This window comes from Brienomyrus brachyistius, chromosome 2, assembly GCF_023856365.1.
Source record: "Brienomyrus brachyistius isolate T26 chromosome 2, BBRACH_0.4, whole genome shotgun sequence".
NCBI classification, from domain to species: Eukaryota; Metazoa; Chordata; class Actinopteri; order Osteoglossiformes; family Mormyridae; genus Brienomyrus; species Brienomyrus brachyistius.
In genome coordinates, this window is record NC_064534.1 from 4927551 (window position 1) to 4945426 (window position 17876).

At 47.8% G+C, this 17876-nt stretch overlaps 15 non-coding genes across 15 annotated transcripts; all 15 read left to right on the plus strand.

Annotated features, from left to right (window-relative positions):
* The first annotated feature begins 750 nt into the window (after positions 1-750).
* Positions 751-869, plus strand: LOC125731692 (5S ribosomal RNA). The gene has a single exon (XR_007391643.1). It is a non-coding gene; the product is annotated as a 5S ribosomal RNA (ribosomal RNA).
* Positions 870-1913: 1044 nt separating this feature from the next.
* LOC125731807 (5S ribosomal RNA) lies at positions 1914-2032 on the plus strand. Its single transcript, XR_007391654.1, has one exon. It is a non-coding gene; the product is annotated as a 5S ribosomal RNA (ribosomal RNA).
* A 1044-nt stretch (positions 2033-3076) lies between these two features.
* On the plus strand, positions 3077-3195 carry LOC125731924 (5S ribosomal RNA). The gene has a single exon (XR_007391670.1). It is a non-coding gene; the product is annotated as a 5S ribosomal RNA (ribosomal RNA).
* Positions 3196-4237: 1042 nt separating this feature from the next.
* LOC125735189 (5S ribosomal RNA) lies at positions 4238-4356 on the plus strand. Its single transcript, XR_007394488.1, has one exon. It is a non-coding gene; the product is annotated as a 5S ribosomal RNA (ribosomal RNA).
* A 1044-nt stretch (positions 4357-5400) lies between these two features.
* Positions 5401-5519, plus strand: LOC125732037 (5S ribosomal RNA). Its single transcript, XR_007391682.1, has one exon. It is a non-coding gene; the product is annotated as a 5S ribosomal RNA (ribosomal RNA).
* A 1044-nt stretch (positions 5520-6563) lies between these two features.
* LOC125732065 (5S ribosomal RNA) lies at positions 6564-6682 on the plus strand. The gene has a single exon (XR_007391685.1). It is a non-coding gene; the product is annotated as a 5S ribosomal RNA (ribosomal RNA).
* A 1042-nt stretch (positions 6683-7724) lies between these two features.
* LOC125732077 (5S ribosomal RNA) lies at positions 7725-7843 on the plus strand. The gene has a single exon (XR_007391686.1). It is a non-coding gene; the product is annotated as a 5S ribosomal RNA (ribosomal RNA).
* A 1042-nt stretch (positions 7844-8885) lies between these two features.
* LOC125735602 (5S ribosomal RNA) lies at positions 8886-9004 on the plus strand. Its single transcript, XR_007394896.1, has one exon. It is a non-coding gene; the product is annotated as a 5S ribosomal RNA (ribosomal RNA).
* A 1044-nt stretch (positions 9005-10048) lies between these two features.
* Positions 10049-10167, plus strand: LOC125732019 (5S ribosomal RNA). The gene has a single exon (XR_007391680.1). It is a non-coding gene; the product is annotated as a 5S ribosomal RNA (ribosomal RNA).
* Positions 10168-11209: 1042 nt separating this feature from the next.
* LOC125732152 (5S ribosomal RNA) lies at positions 11210-11328 on the plus strand. Its single transcript, XR_007391697.1, has one exon. It is a non-coding gene; the product is annotated as a 5S ribosomal RNA (ribosomal RNA).
* Positions 11329-12370: 1042 nt separating this feature from the next.
* On the plus strand, positions 12371-12489 carry LOC125732265 (5S ribosomal RNA). The gene has a single exon (XR_007391709.1). It is a non-coding gene; the product is annotated as a 5S ribosomal RNA (ribosomal RNA).
* A 1044-nt stretch (positions 12490-13533) lies between these two features.
* On the plus strand, positions 13534-13652 carry LOC125732340 (5S ribosomal RNA). The gene has a single exon (XR_007391722.1). It is a non-coding gene; the product is annotated as a 5S ribosomal RNA (ribosomal RNA).
* Positions 13653-14695: 1043 nt separating this feature from the next.
* LOC125732359 (5S ribosomal RNA) lies at positions 14696-14814 on the plus strand. Its single transcript, XR_007391740.1, has one exon. It is a non-coding gene; the product is annotated as a 5S ribosomal RNA (ribosomal RNA).
* Positions 14815-15857: 1043 nt separating this feature from the next.
* Positions 15858-15976, plus strand: LOC125732370 (5S ribosomal RNA). Its single transcript, XR_007391751.1, has one exon. It is a non-coding gene; the product is annotated as a 5S ribosomal RNA (ribosomal RNA).
* Positions 15977-17018: 1042 nt separating this feature from the next.
* LOC125732381 (5S ribosomal RNA) lies at positions 17019-17137 on the plus strand. Its single transcript, XR_007391762.1, has one exon. It is a non-coding gene; the product is annotated as a 5S ribosomal RNA (ribosomal RNA).
* The last annotated feature ends 739 nt before the right edge of the window (positions 17138-17876 follow it).

Below are 17876 nucleotides of genomic sequence, written 5' to 3' on the forward strand. Positions count from 1 at the left end.
ACTGATATCATTCCTCTTCAACTCACCGCTTTGTTTTCTATGTAAAATCCACTTCGCCACAGAAGACTCGATACTATTGGCACAGCAAGGTCTGCTCTTCTCCTCCTTTCAAAACTTGCTAAAAGCTGTATTTAAAACAGCAGGCTGGCCGTGTTAATTCACACCTTTCCATGCCGGCTTAACGTGTAGGTTAGTGGGCATCACAGAGGAATTAGGGATGGAAACTTCTTTGCTGGTGGTAGAAGCGGTCTGGTGAATTTTTAGAGAGAAGAGGCCGTCAATGTTTGAATGTAGAAAATTGTTCTGGCTGCAGTATGGACCTGTAGCTGCCAGTGTTCTGACAGCGCGACGTTCTGGGGAAGCATGTGATTGAGCAGCCACCAGTGGGCTTCGTGCGGCGGAGATTTTGTGGCCGTTAGCGGAGTTGATAACAGAGGGTCGTTAGGAGAAGCCTGCATGCGGTAGGCAAAGGAGTAATGTTTGCCGGCGGGGGACGTGCGGCGATTAACCTGTGCGCTAGTGAAAAGGGGTTAAAGAGAAGCAAGTGTGCGGATGCGGAAAGAACGGAATAATTGCCGTAGGCTGCCGGCTGAGCAGTTTGGTGAATGTTTGGTGTGGGTCCGGCGCTGCCGATTGGATGGTGGGGCTGCAGTGTGAGTCAGATAGAAAACCAGGAGTAGGATGCGATGGGACTAACTGGCGTGTATAGACGCGTGTGGTACAAAAGGGCTGTCTTTGGTAGCGTCTCTCGCTTACGGCCATACCACCCTGAACACGCCCGATCTCGTCCGATCTCGGAAGCTAAGCAGGGTCGGGCCTGGTTAGTACTTGGATGGGAGACCGCCTGGGAATACCAGGTGCTGTAAGCTTTTCTCACTTTTACTTTATACAGGGGGCGCTCCACTTCACGATTAATTTAAATCTATCACTCCCCTTCCATTTTACTTTTTTTTCTTCTCTCTCTCTCTCATTCATAAAGGCAGCTTTTACACACCGTTTAACTCTAAATACTGCCTGGTAATACTAGGTGCTGTAAGCTGTTCTTGCCTTTATTCCACCAGGGGGCGATCTTCTCGCAAACTTGAAGACTCCCCATTCACGTTTTGCAACTTATTATTAATAATAAAGATATACAGCTTTTTACGCACAGTTTTAAACAAAGTACTGATATAATTCCTCTTCAACTCACCGCTTTGTTTTCTATGTAAAATCCACTTCGCCACAGAAGACTCGATACTATTGGCACAGCAAGGTCTGCTCTTCTCCTCCTTTCAAAACTTGCTAAAAGCTGTATTTAAAACAGCAGGCTGGCCGTGTTAATTCACACCTTTCCATGCCGGCTTAACGTGTAGGTTAGTGGGCATCACAGAGGAATTAGGGATGGAAACTTCTTTGCTGGTGGTAGAAGCGGTCTGGTGAATTTTTAGAGAGAAGAGGCCGTCAATGTTTGAATGTAGAAAATTGTTCTGGCTGCAGTATGGACCTGTAGCTGCCAGTGTTCTGACAGCGCGACGTTCTGGGGAAGCATGTGATTGAGCAGCCACCAGTGGGCTTCGTGCGGCGGAGATTTTGTGGCCGTTAGCGGAGTTGATAACAGAGGGTCGTTAGGAGAAGCCTGCATGCGGTAGGCAAAGGAGTAATGTTTGCCGGCGGGGGACGTGCGGCGATTAACCTGTGCGCTAGTGAAAAGGGGTTAAAGAGAAGCAAGTGTGCGGATGCGGAAAGAACGGAATAATTGCCGTAGGCTGCCGGCTGAGCAGTTTGGTGAATGTTTGGTGTGGGTCCGGCGCTGCCGATTGGATGGTGGGGCTGCAGTGTGAGTCAGATAAAAAACCAGGAGTAGGATGCGATGGGACTAACTGGCGTGTATAGACGCGTGTGGTACAAAAGGGCTGTCTTTGGTAGCGTCTCTCGCTTACGGCCATACCACCCTGAACACGCCCGATCTCGTCCGATCTCGGAAGCTAAGCAGGGTCGGGCCTGGTTAGTACTTGGATGGGAGACCGCCTGGGAATACCAGGTGCTGTAAGCTTTTCTCACTTTTACTTTATACAGGGGGCGCTCCACTTCACGATTAATTTAAATCTATCACTCCCCTTCCATTTTACTTTTTTTTCTTCTCTCTCTCTCTCATTCATAAAGGCAGCTTTTACACACCGTTTAACTCTAAATACTGCCTGGTAATACTAGGTGCTGTAAGCTGTTCTTGCCTTTATTCCACCAGGGGGCGATCTTCTCGCAAACTTGAAGACTCCCCATTCACGTTTTGCAACTTATTATTAATAATAAAGATATACAGCTTTTTACGCACAGTTTTAAACAAAGTACTGATATAATTCCTCTTCAACTCACCGCTTTGTTTTCTATGTAAAATCCACTTCGCCACAGAAGACTCGATACTATTGGCACAGCAAGGTCTGCTCTTCTCCTCCTTTCAAAACTTGCTAAAAGCTGTATTTAAAACAGCAGGCTGGCCGTGTTAATTCACACCTTTCCATGCCGGCTTAACGTGTAGGTTAGTGGGCATCACAGAGGAATTAGGGATGGAAACTTCTTTGCTGGTGGTAGAAGCGGTCTGGTGAATTTTTAGAGAGAAGAGGCCGTCAATGTTTGAATGTAGAAAATTGTTCTGGCTGCAGTATGGACCTGTAGCTGCCAGTGTTCTGACAGCGCGACGTTCTGGGGAAGCATGTGATTGAGCAGCCACCAGTGGGCTTCGTGCGGCGGAGATTTTGTGGCCGTTAGCGGAGTTGATAACAGAGGGTCGTTAGGAGAAGCCTGCATGCGGTAGGCAAAGGAGTAATGTTTGCCGGCGGGGGACGTGCGGCGATTAACCTGTGCGCTAGTGAAAAGGGGTTAAAGAGAAGCAAGTGTGCGGATGCGGAAAGAACGGAATAATTGCCGTAGGCTGCCGGCTGAGCAGTTTGGTGAATGTTTGGTGTGGGTCCGGCGCTGCCGATTGGATGGTGGGGCTGCAGTGTGAGTCAGATAAAAAACCAGGAGTAGGATGCGATGGGACTAACTGGCGTGTATAGACGCGTGTGGTACAAAAGGGCTGTCTTTGGTAGCGTCTCTCGCTTACGGCCATACCACCCTGAACACGCCCGATCTCGTCCGATCTCGGAAGCTAAGCAGGGTCGGGCCTGGTTAGTACTTGGATGGGAGACCGCCTGGGAATACCAGGTGCTGTAAGCTTTTCTCACTTTTACTTTATACAGGGGGCGCTCCACTTCACGATTAATTTAAATCTATCACTCCCCTTCCATTTTACTTTTTTTTTCTCTCTCTCTCTCATTCATAAAGGCAGCTTATACACACCGTTTAACTCTAAATACTGCCTGGTAATACTAGGTGCTGTAAGCTGTTCTTGCCTTTATTCCACCAGGGGGTGATCTTCTCGCAAACTTGAAGACTCCCCATTCACGTTTTGCAACTTATTATTAATAATAAAGATATACAGCTTTTTACGCACAGTTTTAAACAAAGTACTGATATAATTCCTCTTCAACTCACCGCTTTGTTTTCTATGTAAAATCCACTTCGCCACAGAAGACTCGATACTATTGGCACAGCAAGGTCTGCTCTTCTCCTCCTTTCAAAACTTGCTAAAAGCTGTATTTAAAACAGCAGGCTGGCCGTGTTAATTCACACCTTTCCATGCCGGCTTAACGTGTAGGTTAGTGGGCATCACAGAGGAATTAGGGATGGAAACTTCTTTGCTGGTGGTAGAAGCGGTCTGGTGAATTTTTAGAGAGAAGAGGCCGTCAATGTTTGAATGTAGAAAATTGTTCTGGCTGCAGTATGGACCTGTAGCTGCCAGTGTTCTGACAGCGCGACGTTCTGGGGAAGCATGTGATTGAGCAGCCACCAGTGGGCTTCGTGCGGCGGAGATTTTGTGGCCGTTAGCGGAGTTGATAACAGAGGGTCGTTAGGAGAAGCCTGCATGCGGTAGGCAAAGGAGTAATGTTTGCCGGCGGGGGACGTGCGGCGATTAACCTGTGCGGCAGTGAAAAGGAGTTAAAGAGAAGCAAGTGTGCGGATGCGGAAAGAACGGAATAATTGCCGTAGGCTGCCGGCTGAGCAGTTTGGTGAATGTTTGGTGTGGGTCCGGCGCTGCCGATTGGATGGTGGGGCTGCAGTGTGAGTCAGATAGAAAACCAGGAGTAGGATGCGATGGGACTAACTGGCGAGTATAGACGCGTGTGGTACAAAAGGGCTGTCTTTGGTAGCGTCTCTCGCTTACGGCCATACCACCCTGAACACGCCCGATCTCGTCCGATCTCGGAAGCTAAGCAGGGTCGGGCCTGGTTAGTACTTGGATGGGAGACCGCCTGGGAATACTAGGTGCTGTAAGCTTTTCTCACTTTTACTTTATACAGGGGGCGCTCCACTTCACGATTAATTTAAATCTATCACTCCCCTTCCATTTTACTTTTTTTTCTTCTCTCTCTCTCTCATTCATAAAGGCAGCTTTTACACACCGTTTAACTCTAAATACTGCCTGGTAATACTAGGTGCTGTAAGCTGTTCTTGCCTTTATTCCACCAGGGGGCGATCTTCTCGCAAACTTGAAGACTCCCCATTCACGTTTTGCAACTTATTATTAATAATAAAGATATACAGCTTTTTACGCACAGTTTTAAACAAAGTACTGATATAATTCCTCTTCAACTCACCGCTTTGTTTTCTATGTAAAATCCACTTCGCCACAGAAGACTCGATACTATTGGCACAGCAAGGTCTGCTCTTCTCCTCCTTTCAAAACTTGCTAAAAGCTGTATTTAAAACAGCAGGCTGGCCGTGTTAATTCACACCTTTCCATGCCGGCTTAACGTGTAGGTTAGTGGGCATCACAGAGGAATTAGGGATGGAAACTTCTTTGCTGGTGGTAGAAGCGGTCTGGTGAATTTTTAGAGAGAAGAGGCCGTCAATGTTTGAATGTAGAAAATTGTTCTGGCTGCAGTATGGACCTGTAGCTGCCAGTGTTCTGACAGCGCGACGTTCTGGGGAAGCATGTGATTGAGCAGCCACCAGTGGGCTTCGTGCGGCGGAGATTTTGTGGCCGTTAGCGGAGTTGATAACAGAGGGTCGTTAGGAGAAGCCTGCATGCGGTAGGCAAAGGAGTAATGTTTGCCGGCGGGGGACGTGCGGCGATTAACCTGTGCGCTAGTGAAAAGGGGTTAAAGAGAAGCAAGTGTGCGGATGCGGAAAGAACGGAATAATTGCCGTAGGCTGCCGGCTGAGCAGTTTGGTGAATGTTTGGTGTGGGTCCGGCGCTGCCGATTGGATGGTGGGGCTGCAGTGTGAGTCAGATAAAAAACCAGGAGTAGGATGCGATGGGACTAACTGGCGTGTATAGACGCGTGTGGTACAAAAGGGCTGTCTTTGGTAGCGTCTCTCGCTTACGGCCATACCACCCTGAACACGCCCGATCTCGTCCGATCTCGGAAGCTAAGCAGGGTCGGGCCTGGTTAGTACTTGGATGGGAGACCGCCTGGGAATACCAGGTGCTGTAAGCTTTTCTCACTTTTACTTTATACAGGGGGCGCTCCACTTCACGATTAATTTAAATCTATCACTCCCCTTCCATTTTACTTTTTTTTCTTCTCTCTCTCTCTCATTCATAAAGGCAGCTTTTACACACCGTTTAACTCTAAATACTGCCTGGTAATACTAGGTGCTGTAAGCTGTTCTTGCCTTTATTCCACCAGGGGGCGATCTTCTCGCAAACTTGAAGACTCCCCATTCACGTTTTGCAACTTATTATTAATAATAAAGATATACAGCTTTTTACGCACAGTTTTAAACAAAGTACTGATATAATTCCTCTTCAACTCACCGCTTTGTTTTCTATGTAAAATCCACTTCGCCACAGAAGACTCGATACTATTGGCACAGCAAGGTCTGCTCTTCTCCTCCTTTCAAAACTTGCTAAAAGCTGTATTTAAAACAGCAGGCTGGCCGTGTTAATTCACACCTTTCCATGCCGGCTTAACGTGTAGGTTAGTGGGCATCACAGAGGAATTAGGGATGGAAACTTCTTTGCTGGTGGTAGAAGCGGTCTGGTGAATTTTTAGAGAGAAGAGGCCGTCAATGTTTGAATGTAGAAAATTGTTCTGGCTGCAGTATGGACCTGTAGCTGCCAGTGTTCTGACAGCGCGACGTTCTGGGGAAGCATGTGATTGAGCAGCCACCAGTGGGCTTCGTGCGGCGGAGATTTTGTGGCCGTTAGCGGAGTTGATAACAGAGGGTCGTTAGGAGAAGCCTGCATGCGGTAGGCAAAGGAGTAATGTTTGCCGGCGGGGGACGTGCGGCGATTAACCTGTGCGCTAGTGAAAAGGGGTTAAAGAGAAGCAAGTGTGCGGATGCGGAAAGAACGGAATAATTGCCGTAGGCTGCCGGCTGAGCAGTTTGGTGAATGTTTGGTGTGGGTCCGGCGCTGCCGATTGGATGGTGGGGCTGCAGTGTGAGTCAGATAGAAAACCAGGAGTAGGATGCGATGGGACTAACTGGCGTGTATAGACGCGTGTGGTACAAAAGGGCTGTCTTTGGTAGCGTCTCTCGCTTACGGCCATACCACCCTGAACACGCCCGATCTTGTCCGATCTCGGAAGCTAAGCAGGGTCGGGCCTGGTTAGTACTTGGATGGGAGACCGCCTGGGAATACCAGGTGCTGTAAGCTTTTCTCACTTTTACTTTATACAGGGGGCGCTCCACTTCACGATTAATTTAAATCTATCACTCCTCTTCCATTTTACTTTTTTTTTCTCTCTCTCTCTCATTCATAAAGGCAGCTTTTACACACCGTTTAACTCTAAATACTGCCTGGTAATACTAGGTGCTGTAAGCTGTTCTTGCCTTTATTCCACCAGGGGGCGATCTTCTCGCAAACTTGAAGACTCCCCATTCACGTTTTGCAACTTATTATTAATAATAAAGATATACAGCTTTTTACGCACAGTTTTAAACAAAGTACTGATATCATTCCTCTTCAACTCACCGCTTTGTTTTCTATGTAAAATCCACTTCGCCACAGAAGACTCGATACTATTGGCACAGCAAGGTCTGCTCTTCTCCTCCTTTCAAAACTTGCTAAAAGCTGTATTTAAAACAGCAGGCTGGCCGTGTTAATTCACACCTTTCCATGCCGGCTTAACGTGTAGGTTAGTGGGCATCACAGAGGAATTAGGGATGGAAACGTCTTTGCTGGTGGTAGAAGCGGTCTGGTGAATTTTTAGAGAGAAGAGGCCGTCAATGTTTGAATGTAGAAAATTGTTCTGGCTGCAGTATGGACCTGTAGCTGCCAGTGTTCTGACAGCGCGACGTTCTGGGGAAGCATGTGATTGAGCAGCCACCAGTGGGCTTCGTGCGGCGGAGATTTTGTGGCCGTTAGCGGAGTTGATAACAGAGGGTCGTTAGGAGAAGCCTGCATGCGGTAGGCAAAGGAGTAATGTTTGCCGGCGGGGGACGTGCGGCGATTAACCTGTGCGCTAGTGAAAAGGGGTTAAAGAGAAGCAAGTGTGCGGATGCGGAAAGAACGGAATAATTGCCGTAGGCTGCCGGCTGAGCAGTTTGGTGAATGTTTGGTGTGGGTCCGGCGCTGCCGATTGGATGGTGGGGCTGCAGTGTGAGTCAGATAGAAAACCAGGAGTAGGATGCGATGGGACTAACTGGCGTGTATAGACGCGTGTGGTACAAAAGGGCTGTCTTTGGTAGCGTCTCTCGCTTACGGCCATACCACCCTGAACACGCCCGATCTTGTCCGATCTCGGAAGCTAAGCAGGGTCGGGCCTGGTTAGTACTTGGATGGGAGACCGCCTGGGAATACCAGGTGCTGTAAGCTTTTCTCACTTTTACTTTATACAGGGGGCGCTCCACTTCACGATTAATTTAAATCTATCACTCCCCTTCCATTTTACTTTTTTTTTCTCTCTCTCTCTCATTCATAAAGGCAGCTTTTACACACCGTTTAACTCTAAATACTGCCTGGTAATACTAGGTGCTGTAAGCTGTTCTTGCCTTTATTCCACCAGGGGGCGATCTTCTCGCAAACTTGAAGACTCCCCATTCACGTTTTGCAACTTATTATTAATAATAAAGATATACAGCTTTTTACGCACAGTTTTAAACAAAGTACTGATATCATTCCTCTTCAACTCACCGCTTTGTTTTCTATGTAAAATCCACTTCGCCACAGAAGACTCGATACTATTGGCACAGCAAGGTCTGCTCTTCTCCTCCTTTCAAAACTTGCTAAAAGCTGTATTTAAAACAGCAGGCTGGCCGTGTTAATTCACACCTTTCCATGCCGGCTTAACGTGTAGGTTAGTGGGCATCACAGAGGAATTAGGGATGGAAACGTCTTTGCTGGTGGTAGAAGCGGTCTGGTGAATTTTTAGAGAGAAGAGGCCGTCAATGTTTGAATGTAGAAAATTGTTCTGGCTGCAGTATGGACCTGTAGCTGCCAGTGTTCTGACAGCGCGACGTTCTGGGGAAGCATGTGATTGAGCAGCCACCAGTGGGCTTCGTGCGGCGGAGATTTTGTGGCCGTTAGCGGAGTTGATAACAGAGGGTCGTTAGGAGAAGCCTGCATGCGGTAGGCAAAGGAGTAATGTTTGCCGGCGGGGGACGTGCGGCGATTAACCTGTGCGCTAGTGAAAAGGGGTTAAAGAGAAGCAAGTGTGCGGATGCGGAAAGAACGGAATAATTGCCGTAGGCTGCCGGCTGAGCAGTTTGGTGAATGTTTGGTGGGGGTCCGGCGCTGCCGATTGGATGGTGGGGCTGCAGTGTGAGTCAGATAGAAAACCAGGAGTAGGATGCGATGGGACTAACTGGCGTGTATAGACGCGTGTGGTACAAAAGGGCTGTCTTTGGTAGCGTCTCTCGCTTACGGCCATACCACCCTGAACACGCCCGATCTCGTCCGATCTCGGAAGCTAAGCAGGGTTGGGCCTGGTTAGTACTTGGATGGGAGACCGCCTGGGAATACCAGGTGCTGTAAGCTTTTCTCACTTTTACTTTATACAGGGGGCGCTCCACTTCACGATTAATTTAAATCTATCACTCCCCTTCCATTTTACTTTTTTTTCTTCTCTCTCTCTCTCATTCATAAAGGCAGCTTTTACACACCGTTTAACTCTAAATACTGCCTGGTAATACTAGGTGCTGTAAGCTGTTCTTGCCTTTATTCCACCAGGGGGCGATCTTCTCGCAAACTTGAAGACTCCCCATTCACGTTTTGCAACTTATTATTAATAATAAAGATATACAGCTTTTTACGCACAGTTTTAAACAAAGTACTGATATAATTCCTCTTCAACTCACCGCTTTGTTTTCTATGTAAAATCCACTTCGCCACAGAAGACTCGATACTATTGGCACAGCAAGGTCTGCTCTTCTCCTCCTTTCAAAACTTGCTAAAAGCTGTATTTAAAACAGCAGGCTGGCCGTGTTAATTCACACCTTTCCATGCCGGCTTAACGTGTAGGTTAGTGGGCATCACAGAGGAATTAGGGATGGAAACTTCTTTGCTGGTGGTAGAAGCGGTCTGGTGAATTTTTAGAGAGAAGAGGCCGTCAATGTTTGAATGTAGAAAATTGTTCTGGCTGCAGTATGGACCTGTAGCTGCCAGTGTTCTGACAGCGCGACGTTCTGGGGAAGCATGTGATTGAGCAGCCACCAGTGGGCTTCGTGCGGCGGAGATTTTGTGGCCGTTAGCGGAGTTGATAACAGAGGGTCGTTAGGAGAAGCCTGCATGCGGTAGGCAAAGGAGTAATGTTTGCCGGCGGGGGACGTGCGGCGATTAACCTGTGCGCTAGTGAAAAGGGGTTAAAGAGAAGCAAGTGTGCGGATGCGGAAAGAACGGAATAATTGCCGTAGGCTGCCGGCTGAGCAGTTTGGTGAATGTTTGGTGTGGGTCCGGCGCTGCCGATTGGATGGTGGGGCTGCAGTGTGAGTCAGATAGAAAACCAGGAGTAGGATGCGATGGGACTAACTGGCGTGTATAGACGCGTGTGGTACAAAAGGGCTGTCTTTGGTAGCGTCTCTCGCTTACGGCCATACCACCCTGAACACGCCCGATCTCGTCCGATCTCGGAAGCTAAGCAGGGTCGGGCCTGGTTAGTACTTGGATGGGAGACCCCCTGGAAATACCAGGTGCTGTAAGCTTTTCTCACTTTTACTTTATACAGGGGGCGCTCCACTTCACGATTAATTTAAATCTATCACTCCCCTTCCATTTTACTTTTTTTTTCTCTCTCTCTCTCATTCATAAAGGCAGCTTTTACACACCGTTTAACTCTAAATACTGCCTGGTAATACTAGGTGCTGTAAGCTGTTCTTGCCTTTATTCCACCAGGGGGCGATCTTCTCGCAAACTTGAAGACTCCCCATTCACGTTTTGCAACTTATTATTAATAATAAAGATATACAGCTTTTTACGCACAGTTTTAAACAAAGTACTGATATCATTCCTCTTCAACTCACCGCTTTGTTTTCTATGTAAAATCCACTTCGCCACAGAAGACTCGATACTATTGGCACAGCAAGGTCTGCTCTTCTCCTCCTTTCAAAACTTGCTAAAAGCTGTATTTAAAACAGCAGGCTGGCCGTGTTAATTCACACCTTTCCATGCCGGCTTAATGTGTAGGTTAGTGGGCATCACAGAGGAATTAGGGATGGAAACTTCTTTGCTGGTGGTAGAAGCGGTCTGGTGAATTTTTAGAGAGAAGAGGCCGTCAATGTTTGAATGTAGAAAATTGTTCTGGCTGCAGTATGGACCTGTAGCTGCCAGTGTTCTGACAGCGCGACGTTCTGGGGAAGCATGTGATTGAGCAGCCACCAGTGGGCTTCGTGCGGCGGAGATTTTGTGGCCGTTAGCGGAGTTGATAACAGAGGGTCGTTAGGAGAAGCCTGCATGCGGTAGGCAAAGGAGTAATGTTTGCCGGCGGGGGACGTGCGGCGATTAACCTGTGCGCTAGTGAAAAGGGGTTAAAGAGAAGCAAGTGTGCGGATGCGGAAAGAACGGAATAATTGCAGTAGGCTGCCGGCTGAGCAGTTTGGTGAATGTTTGGTGTGGGTCCGGCGCTGCCGATTGGATGGTGGGGCTGCAGTGTGAGTCAGATAGAAAACCAGGAGTAGGATGCGATGGGACTAACTGGCGTGTATAGACGCGTGTGGTACAAAAGGGCTGTCTTTGGTAGCGTCTCTCGCTTACGGCCATACCACCCTGAACACGCCCGATCTCGTCCGATCTCGGAAGCTAAGCAGGGTCGGGCCTGGTTAGTACTTGGATGGGAGACCGCCTGGGAATACCAGGTGCTGTAAGCTTTTCTCACTTTTACTTTATACAGGGGGCGCTCCACTTCACGATTAATTTAAATCTATCACTCCCCTTCCATTTTACTTTTTTTTTCTCTCTCTCTCTCATTCATAAAGGCAGCTTTTACACACCGTTTAACTCTAAATACTGCCTGGTAATACTAGGTGCTGTAAGCTGTTCTTGCCTTTATTCCACCAGGGGGCGATCTTCTCGCAAACTTGAAGACTCCCCATTCACGTTTTGCAACTTATTATTAATAATAAAGATATACAGCTTTTTACGCACAGTTTTAAACAAAGTACTGATATAATTCCTCTTCAACTCACCGCTTTGTTTTCTATGTAAAATCCACTTCGCCACAGAAGACTCGATACTATTGGCACAGCAAGGTCTGCTCTTCTCCTCCTTTCAAAACTTGCTAAAAGCTGTATTTAAAACAGCAGGCTGGCCGTGTTAATTCACACCTTTCCATGCCGGCTTAACGTGTAGGTTAGTGGGCATCACAGAGGAATTAGGGATGGAAACTTCTTTGCTGGTGGTAGAAGCGGTCTGGTGAATTTTTAGAGAGAAGAGGCCGTCAATGTTTGAATGTAGAAAATTGTTCTGGCTGCAGTATGGACCTGTAGCTGCCAGTGTTCTGACAGCGCGACGTTCTGGGGAAGCATGTGATTGAGCAGCCACCAGTGGGCTTCGTGCGGCGGAGATTTTGTGGCCGTTAGCGGAGTTGATAACAGAGGGTCGTTAGGAGAAGCCTGCATGCGGTAGGCAAAGGAGTAATGTTTGCCGGCGGGGGACGTGCGGCGATTAACCTGTGCGCTAGTGAAAAGGGGTTAAAGAGAAGCAAGTGTGCGGATGCGGAAAGAACGGAATAATTGCCGTAGGCTGCCGGCTGAGCAGTTTGGTGAATGTTTGGTGTGGGTCCGGCGCTGCCGATTGGATGGTGGGGCTGCAGTGTGAGTCAGATAGAAAACCAGGAGTAGGATGCGATGGGACTAACTGGCGTGTATAGACGCGTGTGGTACAAAAGGGCTGTCTTTGGTAGCGTCTCTCGCTTACGGCCATACCACCCTGAACACGCCCGATCTCGTCCGATCTCGGAAGCTAAGCAGGGTCGGGCCTGGTTAGTACTTGGATGGGAGACCGCCTGGGAATACCAGGTGCTGTAAGCTTTTCTCACTTTTACTTTATACAGGGGGCGCTCCACTTCACGATTAATTTAAATCTATCACTCCCCTTCCATTTTACTTTTTTTTCTTCTCTCTCTCTCTCATTCATAAAGGCAGCTTTTACACACCGTTTAACTCTAAATACTGCCTGGTAATACTAGGTGCTGTAAGCTGTTCTTGCCTTTATTCCACCAGGGGGCGATCTTCTCGCAAACTTGAAGACTCCCCATTCACGTTTTGCAACTTATTATTAATAATAAAGATATACAGCTTTTTACGCACAGTTTTAAACAAAGTACTGATATAATTCCTCTTCAACTCACCGCTTTGTTTTCTATGTAAAATCCACTTCGCCACAGAAGACTCGATACTATTGGCACAGCAAGGTCTGCTCTTCTCCTCCTTTCAAAACTTGCTAAAAGCTGTATTTAAAACAGCAGGCTGGCCGTGTTAATTCACACCTTTCCATGCCGGCTTAACGTGTAGGTTAGTGGGCATCACAGAGGAATTAGGGATGGAAACTTCTTTGCTGGTGGTAGAAGCGGTCTGGTGAATTTTTAGAGAGAAGAGGCCGTCAATGTTTGAATGTAGAAAATTGTTCTGGCTGCAGTATGGACCTGTAGCTGCCAGTGTTCTGACAGCGCGACGTTCTGGGGAAGCATGTGATTGAGCAGCCACCAGTGGGCTTCGTGCGGCGGAGATTTTGTGGCCGTTAGCGGAGTTGATAACAGAGGGTCGTTAGGAGAAGCCTGCATGCGGTAGGCAAAGGAGTAATGTTTGCCGGCGGGGGACGTGCGGCGATTAACCTGTGCGCTAGTGAAAAGGAGTTAAAGAGAAGCAAGTGTGCGGATGCGGAAAGAACGGAATAATTGCCGTAGGCTGCCGGCTGAGCAGTTTGGTGAATGTTTGGTGTGGGTCCGGCGCTGCCGATTGGATGGTGGGGCTGCAGTGTGAGTCAGATAAAAAACCAGGAGTAGGATGCGATGGGACTAACTGGCGTGTATAGACGCGTGTGGTACAAAAGGGCTGTCTTTGGTAGCGTCTCTCGCTTACGGCCATACCACCCTGAACACGCCCGATCTCGTCCGATCTCGGAAGCTAAGCAGGGTCGGGCCTGGTTAGTACTTGGATGGGAGACCGCCTGGGAATACCAGGTGCTGTAAGCTTTTCTCACTTTTACTTTATACAGGGGGCGCTCCACTTCACGATTAATTTAAATCTATCACTCCCCTTCCATTTTACTTTTTTTTTTCTCTCTCTCTCTCATTCATAAAGGCAGCTTTTACACACCGTTTAACTCTAAATACTGCCTGGTAATACTAGGTGCTGTAAGCTGTTCTTGCCTTTATTCCACCAGGGGGCGATCTTCTCGCAAACTTGAAGACTCCCCATTCACGTTTTGCAACTTATTATTAATAATAAAGATATACAGCTTTTTACGCACAGTTTTAAACAAAGTACTGATATAATTCCTCTTCAACTCACCGCTTTGTTTTCTATGTAAAATCCACTTCGCCACAGAAGACTCGATACTATTGGCACAGCAAGGTCTGCTCTTCTCCTCCTTTCAAAACTTGCTAAAAGCTGTATTTAAAACAGCAGGCTGGCCGTGTTAATTCACACCTTTCCATGCCGGCTTAACGTGTAGGTTAGTGGGCATCACAGAGGAATTAGGGATGGAAACTTCTTTGCTGGTGGTAGAAGCGGTCTGGTGAATTTTTAGAGAGAAGAGGCCGTCAATGTTTGAATGTAGAAAATTGTTCTGGCTGCAGTATGGACCTGTAGCTGCCAGTGTTCTGACAGCGCGACGTTCTGGGGAAGCATGTGATTGAGCAGCCACCAGTGGGCTTCGTGCGGCGGAGATTTTGTGGCCGTTAGCGGAGTTGATAACAGAGGGTCGTTAGGAGAAGCCTGCATGCGGTAGGCAAAGGAGTAATGTTTGCCGGCGGGGGACGTGCGGCGATTAACCTGTGCGGCAGTGAAAAGGAGTTAAAGAGAAGCAAGTGTGCGGATGCGAAAAGAACGGAATAATTGCCGTAGGCTGCCGGCTGAGCAGTTTGGTGAATGTTTGGTGTGGGTCCGGCGCTGCCGATTGGATGGTGGGGCTGCAGTGTGAGTCAGATAGAAAACCAGGAGTAGGATGCGATGGGACTAACTGGCGTGTATAGACGCGTGTGGTACAAAAGGGCTGTCTTTGGTAGCGTCTCTCGCTTACGGCCATACCACCCTGAACACGCCCGATCTCGTCCGATCTCGGAAGCTAAGCAGGGTCGGGCCTGGTTAGTACTTGGATGGGAGACCGCCTGGGAATACCAGGTGCTGTAAGCTTTTCTCACTTTTACTTTATGCAGGGGGCGCTCCACTTCACGATTAATTTAAATCTATCACTCCCCTTCCATTTTACTTTTTTTTTTCTCTCTCTCTCTCATTCATAAAGGCAGCTTTTACACACCGTTTAACTCTAAATACTGCCTGGTAATACTAGGTGCTGTAAGCTGTTCTTGCCTTTATTCCACCAGGGGGCGATCTTCTCGCAAACTTGAAGACTCCCCATTCACGTTTTGCAACTTATTATTAATAATAAAGATATACAGCTTTTTACGCACAGTTTTAAACAAAGTACTGATATAATTCCTCTTCAACTCACCGCTTTGTTTTCTATGTAAAATCCACTTCGCCACAGAAGACTCGATACTATTGGCACAGCAAGGTCTGCTCTTCTCCTCCTTTCAAAACTTGCTAAAAGCTGTATTTAAAACAGCAGGCTGGCCGTGTTAATTCACACCTTTCCATGCCGGCTTAACGTGTAGGTTAGTGGGCATCACAGAGGAATTAGGGATGGAAACTTCTTTGCTGGTGGTAGAAGCGGTCTGGTGAATTTTTAGAGAGAAGAGGCCGTCAATGTTTGAATGTAGAAAATTGTTCTGGCTGCAGTATGGACCTGTAGCTGCCAGTGTTCTGACAGCGCGACGTTCTGGGGAAGCATGTGATTGAGCAGCCACCAGTGGGCTTCGTGCGGCGGAGATTTTGTGGCCGTTAGCGGAGTTGATAACAGAGGGTCGTTAGGAGAAGCCTGCATGCGGTAGGCAAAGGAGTAATGTTTGCCGGCGGGGGACGTGCGGCGATTAACCTGTGCGCTAGTGAAAAGGGGTTAAAGAGAAGCAAGTGTGCGGATGCGGAAAGAACGGAATAATTGCAGTAGGCTGCCGGCTGAGCAGTTTGGTGAATGTTTGGTGTGGGTCCGGCGCTGCCGATTGGATGGTGGGGCTGCAGTGTGAGTCAGATAGAAAACCAGGAGTAGGATGCGATGGGACTAACTGGCGTGTATAGACGCGTGTGGTACAAAAGGGCTGTCTTTGGTAGCGTCTCTCGCTTACGGCCATACCACCCTGAACACGCCCGATCTCGTCCGATCTCGGAAGCTAAGCAGGGTCGGGCCTGGTTAGTACTTGGATGGGAGACCGCCTGGGAATACCAGGTGCTGTAAGCTTTTCTCACTTTTACTTTATACAGGGGGCGCTCCACTTCACGATTAATTTAAATCTATCACTCCCCTTCCATTTTACTTTTTTTTTCTCTCTCTCTCTCATTCATAAAGGCAGCTTTTACACACCGTTTAACTCTAAATACTGCCTGGTAATACTAGGTGCTGTAAGCTGTTCTTGCCTTTATTCCACCAGGGGGCGATCTTCTCGCAAACTTGAAGACTCCCCATTCACGTTTTGCAACTTATTATTAATAATAAAGATATACAGCTTTTTACGCACAGTTTTAAACAAAGTACTGATATAATTCCTCTTCAACTCACCGCTTTGTTTTCTATGTAAAATCCACTTCGCCACAGAAGACTCGATACTATTGGCACAGCAAGGTCTGCTCTTCTCCTCCTTTCAAAACTTGCTAAAAGCTGTATTTAAAACAGCAGGCTGGCCGTGTTAATTCACACCTTTCCATGCCGGCTTAACGTGTAGGTTAGTGGGCATCACAGAGGAATTAGGGATGGAAACTTCTTTGCTGGTGGTAGAAGCGGTCTGGTGAATTTTTAGAGAGAAGAGGCCGTCAATGTTTGAATGTAGAAAATTGTTCTGGCTGCAGTATGGACCTGTAGCTGCCAGTGTTCTGACAGCGCGACGTTCTGGGGAAGCATGTGATTGAGCAGCCACCAGTGGGCTTCGTGCGGCGGAGATTTTGTGGCCGTTAGCGGAGTTGATAACAGAGGGTCGTTAGGAGAAGCCTGCATGCGGTAGGCAAAGGAGTAATGTTTGCCGGCGGGGGACGTGCGGCGATTAACCTGTGCGGCAGTGAAAAGGAGTTAAAGAGAAGCAAGTGTGCGGATGCGGAAAGAACGGAATAATTGCCGTAGGCTGCCGGCTGAGCAGTTTGGTGAATGTTTGGTGTGGGTCCGGCGCTGCCGATTGGATGGTGGGGCTGCAGTGTGAGTCAGATAGAAAACCAGGAGTAGGATGCGATGGGACTAACTGGCGTGTATAGACGCGTGTGGTACAAAAGGGCTGTCTTTGGTAGCGTCTCTCGCTTACGGCCATACCACCCTGAACACGCCCGATCTCGTCCGATCTCGGAAGCTAAGCAGGGTCGGGCCTGGTTAGTACTTGGATGGGAGACCGCCTGGGAATACCAGGTGCTGTAAGCTTTTCTCACTTTTACTTTATACAGGGGGCGCTCCACTTCACGATTAATTTAAATCTATCACTCCCCTTCCATTTTACTTTTTTTTTCTCTCTCTCTCTCATTCATAAAGGCAGCTTTTACACACCGTTTAACTCTAAATACTGCCTGGTAATACTAGGTGCTGTAAGCTGTTCTTGCCTTTATTCCACCAGGGGGCGATCTTCTCGCAAACTTGAAGACTCCCCATTCACGTTTTGCAACTTATTATTAATAATAAAGATATACAGCTTTTTACGCACAGTTTTAAACAAAGTACTGATATAATTCCTCTTCAACTCACCGCTTTGTTTTCTATGTAAAATCCACTTCGCCACAGAAGACTCGATACTATTGGCACAGCAAGGTCTGCTCTTCTCCTCCTTTCAAAACTTGCTAAAAGCTGTATTTAAAACAGCAGGCTGGCCGTGTTAATTCACACCTTTCCATGCCGGCTTAACGTGTAGGTTAGTGGGCATCACAGAGGAATTAGGGATGGAAACTTCTTTGCTGGTGGTAGAAGCGGTCTGGTGAATTTTTAGAGAGAAGAGGCCGTCAATGTTTGAATGTAGAAAATTGTTCTGGCTGCAGTATGGACCTGTAGCTGCCAGTGTTCTGACAGCGCGACGTTCTGGGGAAGCATGTGATTGAGCAGCCACCAGTGGGCTTCGTGCGGCGGAGATTTTGTGGCCGTTAGCGGAGTTGATAACAGAGGGTCGTTAGGA